The sequence below is a fragment of the Canis lupus genome, chromosome 23 (genome assembly GCF_011100685.1).
Source record: "Canis lupus familiaris isolate Mischka breed German Shepherd chromosome 23, alternate assembly UU_Cfam_GSD_1.0, whole genome shotgun sequence".
NCBI lineage: Eukaryota > Metazoa > Chordata > Mammalia > Carnivora > Canidae > Canis > Canis lupus.
The window spans coordinates 24,519,130-24,533,478 of record NC_049244.1 but is presented as its reverse complement, the minus strand read 5'-3'; the positions used below and the strand labels follow the sequence as shown (position 1 = coordinate 24,533,478).

General features: G+C 36.6%; 1 long non-coding RNA gene across 4 annotated transcripts in view; it reads right to left on the bottom strand.

Annotated features, from left to right (window-relative positions):
* The window catches only part of LOC111091981, a 94,586-nt gene that overhangs the window by 60,512 nt on the left and 19,725 nt on the right, over nucleotides 1-14,349 (bottom strand). For all 4 annotated transcript variants that reach the window (XR_005376718.1, XR_005376715.1, XR_005376716.1 and 1 more), the window contains one exon: nucleotides 1,262-1,428. This is a non-coding gene — a long non-coding RNA (uncharacterized LOC111091981). The remainder of the gene's footprint in view (nucleotides 1-1,261; nucleotides 1,429-14,349) is intronic.

The following is a 14,349-nucleotide window of genomic DNA, read 5'->3' as shown; positions in this document are numbered from 1 at the left end:
TCTCCCTCTGCCTCTCCTCCTGCTCATGCTCTTTAAATAAGTAAGTAAGTAAGTAAGTAAATAAATAAATAAATAAATAAATAAATAAATCCTTAAGCTTCCCTAGCACAACCCATGTTGGACATAGCCCCACCAAATTTAACTATTTTCAAAATCCCAGCTACTGGGAGATCACAATTGTTTATTTAGTTTTTTCAAATCATATAAACACATTCACACACACAGTGAAAGCAAAGATTAATTCTCAAATATTCATAATCAATAAAACCTAAACTTAGAAAAAAGTAGATGATATTCTAAATATTCTAACTGCTCCATCACCTTCAAGGGCATTCCAGACAACAACAGAATCTGCACTTCTGCGATGCTGTAGAGCACTGTTAGTTCTTGCATTTCAACTGTTCCTTTTTATATTTTTTAAATTTTTTAAAGATCTTTGAGAGGCAGAGAGCGAGCATGAAAGAGAGAGAGCACGAGTGGGGAGGGGCGGAGGGAGAAGCAGATTCCCTGCTAAGCAGGGAGCCCAAACTTGGGACTTCATCCCAGAACCTCAGGATCATGACCTGAGCCAAAGGCAGATGCTTAACCAACTGAGCCACCCAGGTGCCTCTCAATTCCTCCTTATCCCAGCTTTCAAACTGCAGTCCACAGGGCCTCCTGCAGATGAAGAAGCTGCACATTACTGAGTGAGCTGTTTTATTAAACCTGCAAGGACAAAGCTGAAATCTCAAAAGAATGCTTTGTAAGGGCTCGATTAATTTCAGACACTATACCAAGTTCTCTTTTCCCTTGGTCAGTGTGTGTGTGTGTGTGTGTGTGTATGTGTCTGTGTGTTACAAATTGTTGATGGCAAGAAAGGAGGACATTGTCATAGAACTAATTATATTTTTATTGTTCCCTTGGTCTAGAAAAGTGAATCAGAATCAGCATGACCTGGAAACTTGTTAGAAGTTATAATTCTTAGGCCCCACGGCCAAACCACTCAAAGCACTGGAGGTGGAGCCCAGTAATCTAGAACCTCCACTCCACTTCCTTTTAGCTCTCTGCCTGGCAAGAATGGCCCCAAGTATCACACCTCTTTGTGACACCTTCCAAGCCCCAAATCCTGCTCACTAAGCAGAACAGAAGTGCCCTGAATTGCTCTGTCCTCTGTGCTTTCAGGGCAATTTGGACATATGTACAACTCTCCATTATAGCACATATCACATTTCTAAAATAGTGGTTTTTCCACCCACTTCCACCCACATCTATTTCAACTTACTTGTATCTTATGATGCCAGCTGCAGTCAAAGGTGTAATAGAGGAGCCTTCTTTCTCTGACAATGTTGGGTCAGTAGTCATGTATGTTGAAGTGAGTCACTGGAGAAAGATAGCATCAATGACACAGTCCTGAAATTTTCATAGACATCTTTTCTTCCATTCTCAAACCTCAAGAGAAACAAGAACCAATAAACTAGCTATTAAGAAAAGAAAGAAATTGATGAGCCGTAGATTAGAAAGCAGATCAGTAATCAGGATGAATGCTGAATCATTGCCCTCTTGCTGTGTTTAGACCACTTTACCATTTCTTAATTAAGCAGTCTTTTTGCCATTGCCACCCAAAAGGTTTCAGATGTCAGTGCTTGTCATATGTTGGGTTGAATGTCTTCACCTTGTAAATGAATCATATGATTAGAAGCTTATGAACCAGGGGTACCTCGGTGGCTCATTCAGTTGAGCATCCCACTCTTGATTTTGGCTCAGGATCGTGAGATTAAGCCCCACATCAGATTCCACACTCAATGGGGAATCTGCTTGTGGCTTTCTCTCTCTCTCTCTACCCCTCCCCCTGCTCACACTCTCTCTCTCTCCTTCTCTAAAATAATAAAAGAAATAAATCTTTTTAAAAAAATAGAAGCTTATGAACCAGATGTGGATGTTTGAGATATACTTGCGAACAGGTTGGCAATGTCTCATTGGAATGGCTCCTTGATTATAAAGTAGATGCTTTGGGAGACTGCAGGATTCCCTTTAAGTTAACTGAGTAAAATCAGATAATACTGCTCCAGCAAACTAAAAACATTTTTTTTTTTAGATTTTATTTATTTATTTGACAGAGAGAGAGAGAGAGAGAGTACACACACAAGCATGGGGAGTAGCAGGCAGAGGCAGAGGGAGAGGGAGAAACAGGCTTCCTGCTGGAGCAGAGAGCCCGAAGACCTAGGCTCCATCCCAAGACTAGGAACATTACCTGAGTCAAAGGCAGCTACTTAACTGACTGAGCCATCCAGGTGCCCAAAAAACAATTTTTAAAAGTGAATATTAAGGATGTAATTCTGGAATAATTCAGTTCATTTTCTATTCATTTTCTGTTGGTAAATCAGAGCTGAATATTTGGAGCTGTATCAGAGATCTCTGAAAATCAATTAATTCCTGTTTGTATTAGGATCAGCACCATGAAAATGCTTTTCATACACTTGGACTTTTGTATGGCCACCAGGTAGCTATATTTTCCTCACAGGTAATGTTTTTGAAAAATTGAGTAAATTCTTATCATGGTTTTGGTATTGTATTAGGATCAGCTCCATGAAAATGCTTTTCATACACTAGAGCTTTTGTATGGCCACCAAGTAGCTATATTTTCCTTGCAAGGTAATGTTTTTGAAAAACTAAGTAAATTCTTTTCACGGATTTTCTCTCCTGGTATTTTCAAGAAAATTTAATGCTTTCTTATCATTGACTCCCATTACTTGTTGATAATGGAAATGAGCAGTACATCCTAATTGATAATGGACAATAAGGGAATGAAACTAAATTATTCCTAAAATATTTATCACTATCATATACTTTTTAGGCTATTGTATGCCACTCTGACTAATAGAAATAAACATTTCTCAATGCTTCTCTTTATTTCTCTACATATCTTTTTTTTTAATTTTAGAGAGAGAAAGAGAGCACATGTATGAGTGGAGAGAGGAGCAGAGAGAGAGAGAGAATCTCAAGCTGACTCCCTGATGAACATGGAACTGATAAGGGGCTTCATCTCAAGACTCCGAGATCATGACCTGAGCCAAAATCAAGAGACAGATGCTTAACTGACTGAACCACTCAGGCACCCCATATAATTTTTATTAAATATTTTGTAAATGGATTTTAAAAGGACATCTTCCATTATGTTCTTTTAAAAGTTAATAATAATAAAAATAATAATAAATAAAAATGTGTGTCTATTTTGAATAATTGGAAAATAAAAACATATAAACATATAATAAGACAAAAATCTCATTCAGGAAAAATCTATTATTTATACTATTGTGAACTTTTCTTATTTATATATGCATTTATCTTTTTTTCAAATTTGGAATCATAAATCACTATATAGTTTTAATTATGCTTTATTTAGTTAATATATCTTATGCATTTATATCTTCACTTTAAAAAAACTATGAAGTGACCTTATTGTTTTCCCATATCTTTTCATTTTCTTTCATAATAAATTTTAAATGACTTTAAAATTATCCAGAAATTATTGTGATTTTAAAAAAATCCTCAGAGAAGTTCCAGCCCAATGCAATTCAAGAGAAAATGAGCCACATATATAATTTAAAATTTCTAATAAGTTAAAAGAAAGTATATTTTCTTTAACCCAATATATCCACCAATCACCATTTTAAGATGCAGTCAGTACAAAATATCATTGAGTTAACTCACATTTTTTTCTTCATTTTTAAATCTTTGAAATCTGATTTATGGGGACACCTGGGTGTCTCAATGGTTGAGCATCAGCCTTTGCCTCAGGTCATCATCCCCAGGTCCTAGGATCGAGTCCCACATTGGGTTCCCTGCAGGGAGCCTGCTTCTCCCTCTGCCTATGTCTCTGCCTCTCTCTCTCTGTGTCTCTCATGAATAAATAAATAAAATCTTTTAAAAAAAAAAGAAAGAAAAAAAAGAAATCTGATTTGTGTTTTATACACAGTGCATCTTAATTCTGACCAGCCACACATCAGACATTTGATAGCATCTAGTAGCTAGGTACCTGCCACATGAGATAGCATAGTTCTATATCGTCTCTTGTGTTTTACTTCATGCAGTAGATATCAGACAATCACAACAGTTAAACTAGTATTCCAAGGTACATGATTTCCCTACATGGCCCCTCTTATACAATCTTATTCGTTTCTCCTACTATCACAATTTCCCACAAGATTCTAATTTTAAGTTTCACATAAAAATTCCCAATAACCTGGAGATGCCAGCTCCTTAAAGCCCAGCCCACATCCAACCCTATCCCTGCCACTCCCACTCTCACTCCTATCCCCAGTGGTCTAGGGCTTTAGGACTTTGGTCCTGAACTGCCTGCTTTAGTCATTTCATGCCCTCGTTATAAAGAAATTTCTCAGTCTCTGGTCTCGTTCTTCTCCTTCTTTGAGACCATGCTTCTAGGGGTATTTTCTGATTACTATATTCCCTTGTACCTTCCTACATTGGGCCATTGTCCAGCCTGTCCACTTTGGAAGCAGTCTTCAAACTGGAGTCTGGCCATCACGGAGTTCCCCAGCGACACATGGGCACGTAGATATTTTTAAGAAAATCAATGTCCAAAATCTCAACCTCCATATGCATTCTTATCTAAAATGAACCAGCTTGAAAATGCTTCACAAGTTCTCCTTTCTTGCCTTCATTTTTCCAAGTAGCCCCCAGCACACCTTTTCACTAATGCCTTGTATTGCTCTATTGTTGTGCACAGAAAATCCTCTGGTGCACACAAAAAAGAAATCCTGTCTAAATGTCAGTACAAGTGCTGAGCAAGTGAATACCTATAAGGAAAAGGTAGCAAACCTTTTTCAGGTCAGGTGCTTTCTAATTCTCCACTTTTCACAATTCATCTAAGTGAATTATGAACTTATAGATGCTTAAAATAATTCTTGGTGGTAGATCACTAAGTATTTTTTATTGTATAACTTGGAAAAGTTGTCAAAGAATTCAAGGGTCATTGCTAGTAACAACTCTTTTTATTCCCATCTATTTATTTATGCAAACATGTTTTCTTAGTACTTACACCAGAAAAAGATATTAAATAGGAGTAAAGCTGATGCTAAACCCCTATTTTAAAAAAAAAAAAAAATGTAGAATCTGCCCTGAATGCATAAAGGAAATCCCTATCCATCTCCTTAAGAAATGCAATAAATTTTCCTTTTATGCTTATTATTTATTAACATTTACAATACATCTACATCACTTTTATTAGCTATCTATTAATAATAATTATAAAGATAACTCAATCTGGAGCCTTATTGTCATAAGAAATGAAATATTTAAATTTCAATTTATATGCACCATTTTCTCACAGAGAATTTTGATAGTGTGATCAATTTAAGCCTTTCAAATATAAAAATACTTTTTAAAGATAAAATCCTATGAAAGAAGTGGAATGGAAATATGAGTTTAAGGAGGTGAAAAGAAATATGTAAAAATTTCCTACTGTTGTTTATATATATATGTGTGTGTGTATATATATACATATATTCATAAATATATATATATATATGATTTATTTTTAAGTAATCTCTACATCTAATGTGGGGCTGGAACTTATAACCATAAGATCAAGAGTCACATGGTCTACCAACTGAGCCATTCAGATACCCCTGGATTTGTTACTTTTTTTTTTTTTCTTTTTTTTTTTTGAGAGAGAGCACGACTGAGAGTATGAGCATGGAGGAGTAGAGGGAGAGAGAAAATCTTAAGTGAGCTCTGCATCCAGCACAGAGCCCAATGGGAGGCTCGATCTCACTATCTGAGTCAATCGGTCCCTTAACCAACTGGGCACCCGGGGATTTGTTACATTTAAAAGAGAGGTGTCAAAATTTCATTGTTAGAAATTACATCCTTTGTCCTTACTTAAATGTATGTTGAAATTTCTTTAAATATTAAGTTAAAGTATGAGATGTAACACAGCTTCTTTTAAAAAATTAGACCCTACACAAACACTTTGACTCCCTACAATTCCCCCAGCATGTGGCCTTCAAGGAGACGCCACTGGCTAGACCTTTAAAGTTTCTGCATCTCTCCACATCTAGACCATGGAATTATAATATTATTTTCCTCACAGCATTGTAAGGTTAAACTGAGATAACTAATCTAAAAGCATTTTGTAAACTATGGAGTATTGGGCAGATGTTTGTTACCAATAAGTGTTTTCATCCATGAATTCCCTTAAACAAAAATATATCTTGATCATCTGCTCTGTGACAGGAACTGTTTTAGGTTTGTGTTTTTGTAAATCTTACATTTTCATAAGATTAGCAGAATACACAAATAAATGAACAAAACAAGATGATTGCAGGTAGCAATCTGTGTTAGCAATTACTGAACTTCCATGTCATACTTTTTGAAAGAAAAAAGCACTGCCTTCATTATACAGAACATCCCTTTCTAAATGTTCTAGGACAGCCAAAGACACCACGGTAGGTTATATACCCCTCCCCACCAGTCTCCTACCATACTCCACTACGTCTGCTGTGTTCCAGCCCGGTGACCTCTTTCTTCACTGCATCTTGACCACTCAAGGTATGCTCCTGCCTTGCAGTGTTTGTTTTTTCTCTGGAAGGCTCTTTTCTGATACATGCAAAGAGAGCTCCCCCACCCCCTTACATTCCTTTCCTCACATTTAATCTTCTCAAGAAAGTCTATGCTGACCGTTCTTTTTTTTTTTTTTTTTTTTTTTAGTGGATATGCTGACCGTTCTATCCCAAATTGTAAACTGTCTCCTCCAACCCTACATTACCAATCTATTTTGCTCTATTTTTCCCCCATGGGACTTAACACATTCTAACAAACTATATAATTTACTTATTTATTATTTCCATCTGCTCCTTCTAGAATGTAAGCCCCCAAATGGGAAAGGTCTCTGGAATTCTGACTCACAGGCCAATCACTAACTGCAGTTGAATTTAATTGCAATGTTCCCCCATAGGGTGCTAATTGTTTTATTATTGCTATCTCATTTAACCCTAACAACAACCACATGAGGTGCTTTCTAATTTCGTTTCAGTATCTATTGCTACATAATAAGCTACTCTAAAACTAAATGGATTGATACACAATAATTTATCTTTTCTCACTGTTCTGCAGGCCAGAAAATCAGGCATGTCTCAGCTAGATAATTCTCTTTTCACACAGGATCACTCACTCATCTGGCTTTCCTATTGGATGGCTCGGCTGGAGGATCCATGAAGACTCCCCTCAAATTTCTGAGATCTCAAGTACTCCTCCCCCTGACCTCTCTGCCACTACCTGATTTTTTTCCCCATCTCAATAGTCTCATTCGAGTTTTGTTATACCACATGGGCTGGCTTTCCTTACCAGAAGCTCCAGGCTTCTTCAAGTTTGTTACAGGAACTAGCATAGAGTTGTTACCTCTATAATCTCTTAGTAAAAAAGCCATTTCCTCACAAGGCTGGCCTAGATTCAAGGGGCTGGGAAATAGAATATACCTCTTAATGGATGGAGCAACATGGGCATAGAGAGAGACAGAAAATGATGGCATCTCACTTTGGAGACTAGCTACTACCGCTGCTCTTATTTTTCAGATAAGGGAATTGGAGCTCAGAGAGATCAGATTGACAAATTAATAAATGGCAGAGATGTGACTCGATTCTAGCTATCACTGACTCCAAAGCCGGCATCATTAAGCACTCTGCTTTACAATCTCTACAAGAGTGGCTTCCGCACTAACAGAGGATGTCTGGGCCCCTCCAACACAGATTGTGGGAAGGCTGGGAAGCAGGCCTGCTACTGGGGTGCTAAGCAGTCAAGGCTCTAGGATCCTAGTTCCACTTCCATCAGAGGAGTTCAACCTCAGATTTCTGTACTCATTGAGCTTCCACAAAATTTGAAGAAGAGATTCCACAGATTTGGAATACAGTCAAAGCATACCAAACAAGTATCTGATTCAAGAATGAGTTTATATTTCTGCAAGTTAAAATCTGTAACATACTAAAAAGATGTATGTTTATGTTTATGCTTGTTGTTATTCCTATTTTGTATATAAAGATAAATTTTAAAGAGATAACTTCATTTCAAATAGGTATTTTATGCTTAAGTTGAAGGTGATTTTTATACAATGATCTTAAGATACTATTTTTTTCGGAAAAAAATACTGTTTTGGGAAAGGCTCTCTGAGCTCTTTTGAAACGTTATAATATATGATGAATCCAATTTCAAGCTGATAGGGGAACAGTACATTTCTGTTGTGTGGTTTGCAAGAATATAATTTGGGGAGCAATTTTCTGTGCAGTTAGTGGGCATGTTACATTACAATTTTGTGCAAACTTGGCACAATATTATTGTAAATTCTAATAATTCTGATTCTTCACAATGCTGCAAATACTGGGGGAGGAAAAGATGGTGAGCAGTCTTGCTTCTGTGTCTCATCCAGAGAAACGTTTCTTTTTTACTTTTATACATTGCATTTTTGCACAAGATTTTTTTAAAAAGATTTTATTTATTTATTTCTTCATGAGAGAGACAGAGAGAGAGAGGCAGAGACACAGGCAGAGGGAGAAGCAGGCTCATGCTGGGAGCCTGATGCGGGACTGGATCCTGGGAGGTCCAGGATCACGCCCTAGGCCGAAGGCAGGTGCTAAACTGCTGAGCCACCCAGGGATCCCTGCACAAGATTTTATATGAAGAAAGTTTATCAGCTGTGAAAGAAAAATACAACTTCAAAGGTGTCTCACTAAATGACCTCTAAACCATGAAGTTTAGCTAAGTCTATGGTTTCCTGGTCATTAAGCAATTTATTCACCAAAATCTATACTAAATATATCCTGAAGTGGTTAAGGGATTTGATAATTTCATGAAGTTTTTGGCAATAGGGGCACCTGGGTGGTTCTGCGGTTGAGCTTCTGCCTTTGGCTCAGTCGTGATTTCAGGGTCCTGGGATCAAGTTCTGCATCAGGTTCCCCTCAGGGAGCCTGCTTCTTCCTCTGCCTATGTCCCTGTCTCTTTCTGTCTCTCTGTATGTGTCTCTTATGAATAAATAAATAAAATAACTTTTTTTTTTAAAAAAGAAAGTTTTTGGCAATGATATCATTAGTTGGGAATAAATAACATAAGAGAGAATAAAAATCTTCCCTCCATATGCTGATGATGACCTGGTAAAAGTATTTTGCCTTGGTATAATTATTTCATTCAAAACCTGTTGAAGATAATTAAGATGTCCCAAATTTTCTCTAGACTATTTCTTAACTTTCCAGAAAATTGCTCTAGATAAGAAATGCATAGACTTTCCATCCAAGAAATCAGTAGAGAACAAGAATAACTGTATTATGTCTAACTGACATCCACTAAAGAATAGAAGCTATCCTAACTTTTCAATAGCCACAGCTCACATTTAATTCAAGATCCATCCATTCCACTCTTGATTAGTTTTACTTGTATCCAAAACTTATTTTCAATTTGTGTTTTTATTTTATTTTATTTTTTTAAAGATTTCATTTATTTATCCATGAGAGACAGAAAGAGGCAGAGATACAGGTAGAGGGAGAAACAGGCTCCAGGCAGGGAGCCCATTGTGGGACTCTATATCCCGAAACTCCAGGATCATGCCCTAAGCCAAAGGCAGGCTCTCAACCGCGAACCACCCAGGCATCCCCCAATTTGGGTTTTTAATAAGCACTCTTTTCTTGGGACAATTTACTTTTGTTTCTAAAGTAGCAACCTGAGAAGCCAGTGGTCTCTCTGATTCCTCCTGGACTGGAAAAGAGCACAATAGATACTCATTCCACATAGTGAGTGTTGGAAATCATTAAGCACTGTCAAATCACCAAAGAAAAGAGTATTGCTCTAGATCCGGTTTGGCACTGAAAGGTATCAAAACAAACAGATACCAAGGTTAAAGCAGAGAGAAACTTTAGTCTCAAGGCAAATCAAATGCAGAGTTAGATACAAGAAATATAGTTTAGACACCATGCATACCCTGCTTTCACAAACTTGGAAATGATTGCTAAAATGAACAATAATGGAGCCAATGATAAAAACATGAAAACCAGTTAGCAGGCCTTTATAACAATCCAAATGAAAAATGCAGGTGAACTAAGCTAGTAACAAATAGGAGAGAGAGGAAAGGGATGGAGAAAGAGAGAAGCTGATATCAGGGGACCAAATATCCTGGTTTGTGTGGGATTGAGAGGTTTTCTGAGATGTAGGACAGTCATTTTTAAAACCAGGATATTCCTGGGCAAACTATTCAATTTTTAGGAGCTTGGGGGGTTTTCCAGAATGTGAGGCTTTTAGTACTAAAACTGAGAAAATCCTTGGTGAACAAGGACAAATTAGTCACCATATACTCAACTTTCCTTCATTTTCTTATAATAACCCAGCTTCTTCTTGCCTTGACATCATTGCAGAAGCTTTACCCCCCACTGATGGCATTGAACCTATCTCTCCAGAAAAATCAATTACAACTGGAAAACTTTAGACAAGTCTATTCTAAATGCCACAAGAACATCTTGAGATGAGTCAGAAAGGGAAAAACATAGTATATGGAAGCATTACCACTGACTTCTATTAAAATCAATGCAAACCAGAAGACAATGGTCTGACATTTGGTTGGTTTAAAAAAAAAAGGAGACTAAAGAAGTTGCAGACAAACACAAACTGAAAGAATTTATTACTGGCACTGCTGCACTATAAGAAATGCTAAAGGAAGTTCTTCAGGCACAGGACAAACTATTGGATATCCGTGAAGGGAAAAAATGAACCTTGATTCTAGGCATAAACAAAAATTCCAGGTAGATTTTTAAAATAATGTAAAAATCTAATCAATAAAGTAGAAGATAATACAGAAGAATATGCTCTGACTTTATGGTATGTAAATTTATCAATTTGATAAATCAGACTACATTAAAGTTAAAAACTTACAGTCCTTAAAATACATAAAGTCAGTGAACAGAGAAGCCACAAAATGAGAGAAGCAAGCCATTATATACTTAATTGAGAATGTATTTGTGTGTGTGTGTGTGTGTGTGTTTGTGTGTGTGTAGAGAGAGAGAGACAGAGACAGAGAGAGAGAGAGAGAGAGAATGAGCAGGAGGAGCAGAGAAAGAGGGAGAGAGAATCTCAAGCAGACTTTTTGCTGAGCATAGAACTTGATGTGAGGCTGGAACTGAGAAATTACTTGTAACCATGATATATAGAGAATATTTTTTTAAAAGATTTACTTATTTCCTTTTAAAGAGAGAGAGAGAAAGAGTGCAGTTGGGAGAGGCAGAGAGAAAGGAAGAGAGAAACTGAAGTCAACTCCACCTCAGCATGGAGCTCTATACAGGGCTCAGTCTCAACCCTGAGATCACAACCTGAGCCGAATCCAAGAGTGGGACCTTTAACTGCCTGCGCCACCCAGGGACCCTTATAGGTAGAAACTTCTAATCAATAAGGGAAAGAAGACAAACCAGTAGTAAATGGACTACAGATTTAAGCAAATACTTTACAAAAAAAAGATATCCAAATGGCCAAAAATATTTAAAAAGATGCTCAAGTCATTGTAATTGGTGAAATGCAATTTAAAGCAAAAGAGATACCATCACAATGTGTGAAATAAATAAGACTGACAATATCAAGTGTTATAAAAATGTGTAGCAATGGAATTCTTATATACCATTGTGGGATTGTAAGAGGCATACCTACTTTGGAAAAATATCATTTTTAACAAAATTAAAATTTAACAAAATTAAACATATATCCACTCCACGACCCAATAATTCTAAGGAATATGCCCAAGAGAAATGAATACATGTACACATAAAAAGACTTACATGAGAATATATATTATAGATTGAGTCATAACAGCCCAGGACAGGAAACAACTTAAATGTTTATCAGCAGTAGAAAGGGTAAACTACTCTACAACCACTCATTGTATAAAAGGTAAACCACTCATTGCAGTAGAAAGGGTAAACTACTCATTGTGTTACAATCGGAATGTATATTATAATACAATAATATGCAGCAATGTAATGAATGGAATATGGGTAAAGGCAACAGCATGAATGAGTCTCACTATCAAAATTGTCTTGAAAAAGCCAGACAGGAAAGAATATCTACCGTTCTATTCCATTTATACGAAGTTCACCATCAGGCAAAGTTAATCTCTGGTCAGAGAATCCAGATAGAGGTTACCTTAATGGAGGAGAGTCAGGTAGTGCCTGAGAGGAGTGAGTAGGGTGCTGATAATTTCTTGACTCGCGTGGTGATTACCAGCTTGTTCACAATGTGCTATTTCCTCCCACTCTCTACTTATGGTGTGTGAACTTGCCTGCATGTATGTTGGAATTTAATTACGTTTTAAAATAATAAAAATAAAATATAGCAAAGTAAAGCATATTGAGTTCCAAACGAGTAAGATTAAAGACCATAACATTGGCAACTATTTATTGTCAATTCGCTCTGAATTTTTTCTGGAAACCGACATTTTGCATTGAGTGAATGACTGTGGCCTCGGTTGTGTTCCTGATCAGCAGCCCTGTGGAGCTGAAGTGTGAGTCAGTTCAGGTTACATTAGCCTTTGAGGGAGCAGTGCCCAGCAGGTGGCTTCCCTTTGCCCTTTTCTAGCAATTTTTCCCTGTTTCCTTTCTGCTCTCCTCCTGCTGAGAGGTCTCTGGTATTAACAACAAATAAATGGGCAGCTGTATCCTACACAAAGGCATGCCTTCGGTAATCCCTTTGTGATGAATCATCTAATTTTTTATTAATTATTGTCCTTTTGATTTCAAGAGAAGGCAGAGGGCACGGCCTAGGATCCCACCACTGATAAATATTATTTGTTGTTTACGTGCCAATAATTGAGGGGATTGATTTTTCTAAAATATATGATAATTATAACTATAGCTATGCTCATTTGTACAGCATCTTACAAAACATTTTAATATATGTTCTCTCATTTGATCTTCATAGTAATCACGTCAAGAATGTGGGGGCAAGCATGACTATTTCCTTTTAATTCAGGGAGAAACCAAGGTTCAGATAAGTCTTACAAAATAAACACTGTATTTTAAACGACAAGGGAAAGGGAAGATCTAATATCACTGTTTGAGTTTGGGTTTCCTCAGATGCAGATCCTGAGTCATAGGTATATGTAAAGAGTTCATTTGGGAGGAGAAGAAAACACTGGAAGGGAAGCAGAGAAGCAAGACAGAGAAGGAAAAGCAATCAATAAAGTGTGTGTGACCATTTATTTACAGCTCCATTATTGGGATTTAATCTAGCTCTGGGAACCAGGGTTATATGTTATATATTTTATCCCACCCAAATCACAAAATAGCTAAGAGCTGGAGTATTTATCCACCAACATTCAGTACATTAACTTTTATAACTACTGGCCTTCTGAGCCTGTGTCTAAAGAGGAGATGGAGTCCACAATATGAAAGGTAGGGTGAGGACACAGAAGTCAACTCCTTGGTGATATTATGAACACCTGATTCAGAGTTAACCTGAATCAAGCTGAAAAATTGGACCTCATAGTTAAATGAAGTAATTCCCTTTAATGTTTAGGCAAGTTTCAGTTTTTACTTTTATACTTACAATGAAAGGATTCTAACTGATATGAAATATGTCATCTCATTTAAATCAACATTATTAGAATTATTATTATTTTATATACTATTGAGAAAAATGCATACAATTAAACTAAGAACTTTTGCTTTATACCCCTTAAGTTTTTAAATTTTTGTTAACTTTTTGAAAGACCTCTGCAAGGTCATTTTTTCAATCATATAAGTTTGGGAGGCATTAATCAGGGTATATAAGTGACATAAGCTAGTTAAAATGTGTTCCCATTCTGCGTTCAATTCTTCTCAAATCATCTCAATCATCATCATTACCTGTATGTTCCCACCAAATATCTCCTTGGGGACATAGCTTTTTTAATATGTGTAACAGTTGAGACTGCAGTTTTTCTCTAAGTCCTACATGTCTGTTCTACAAATTTAATGCTTACTGTTTCTTGTCTATAATAGACAATACTTCAGCATATATATTAGTAACAAACCCTCATACATCATCTACCATGGATTTCTTCCTTTCCTTGTTCTCAGAAAGCATTCAGTTGCAGTCTGCAAGAAAATGGAGAATGAATGTATTTGTTCAATGGAAACATTTGCTTTGCAAATATTAAATTTATGTCCCCATTGTTTACTTCTGTTGGCTTCCTAGGTACATGATAACTTTTCACCTTTAAATCTTAGTGAACTTCTTAAAAACAGTGATGGAACTCAGTTATATTTTAATAATATCTATAGCTCAATTGATGTTATAACAACCAGCTATGACCAAATTTTGGTCATACACACAGGCAATGATAACTAGGTT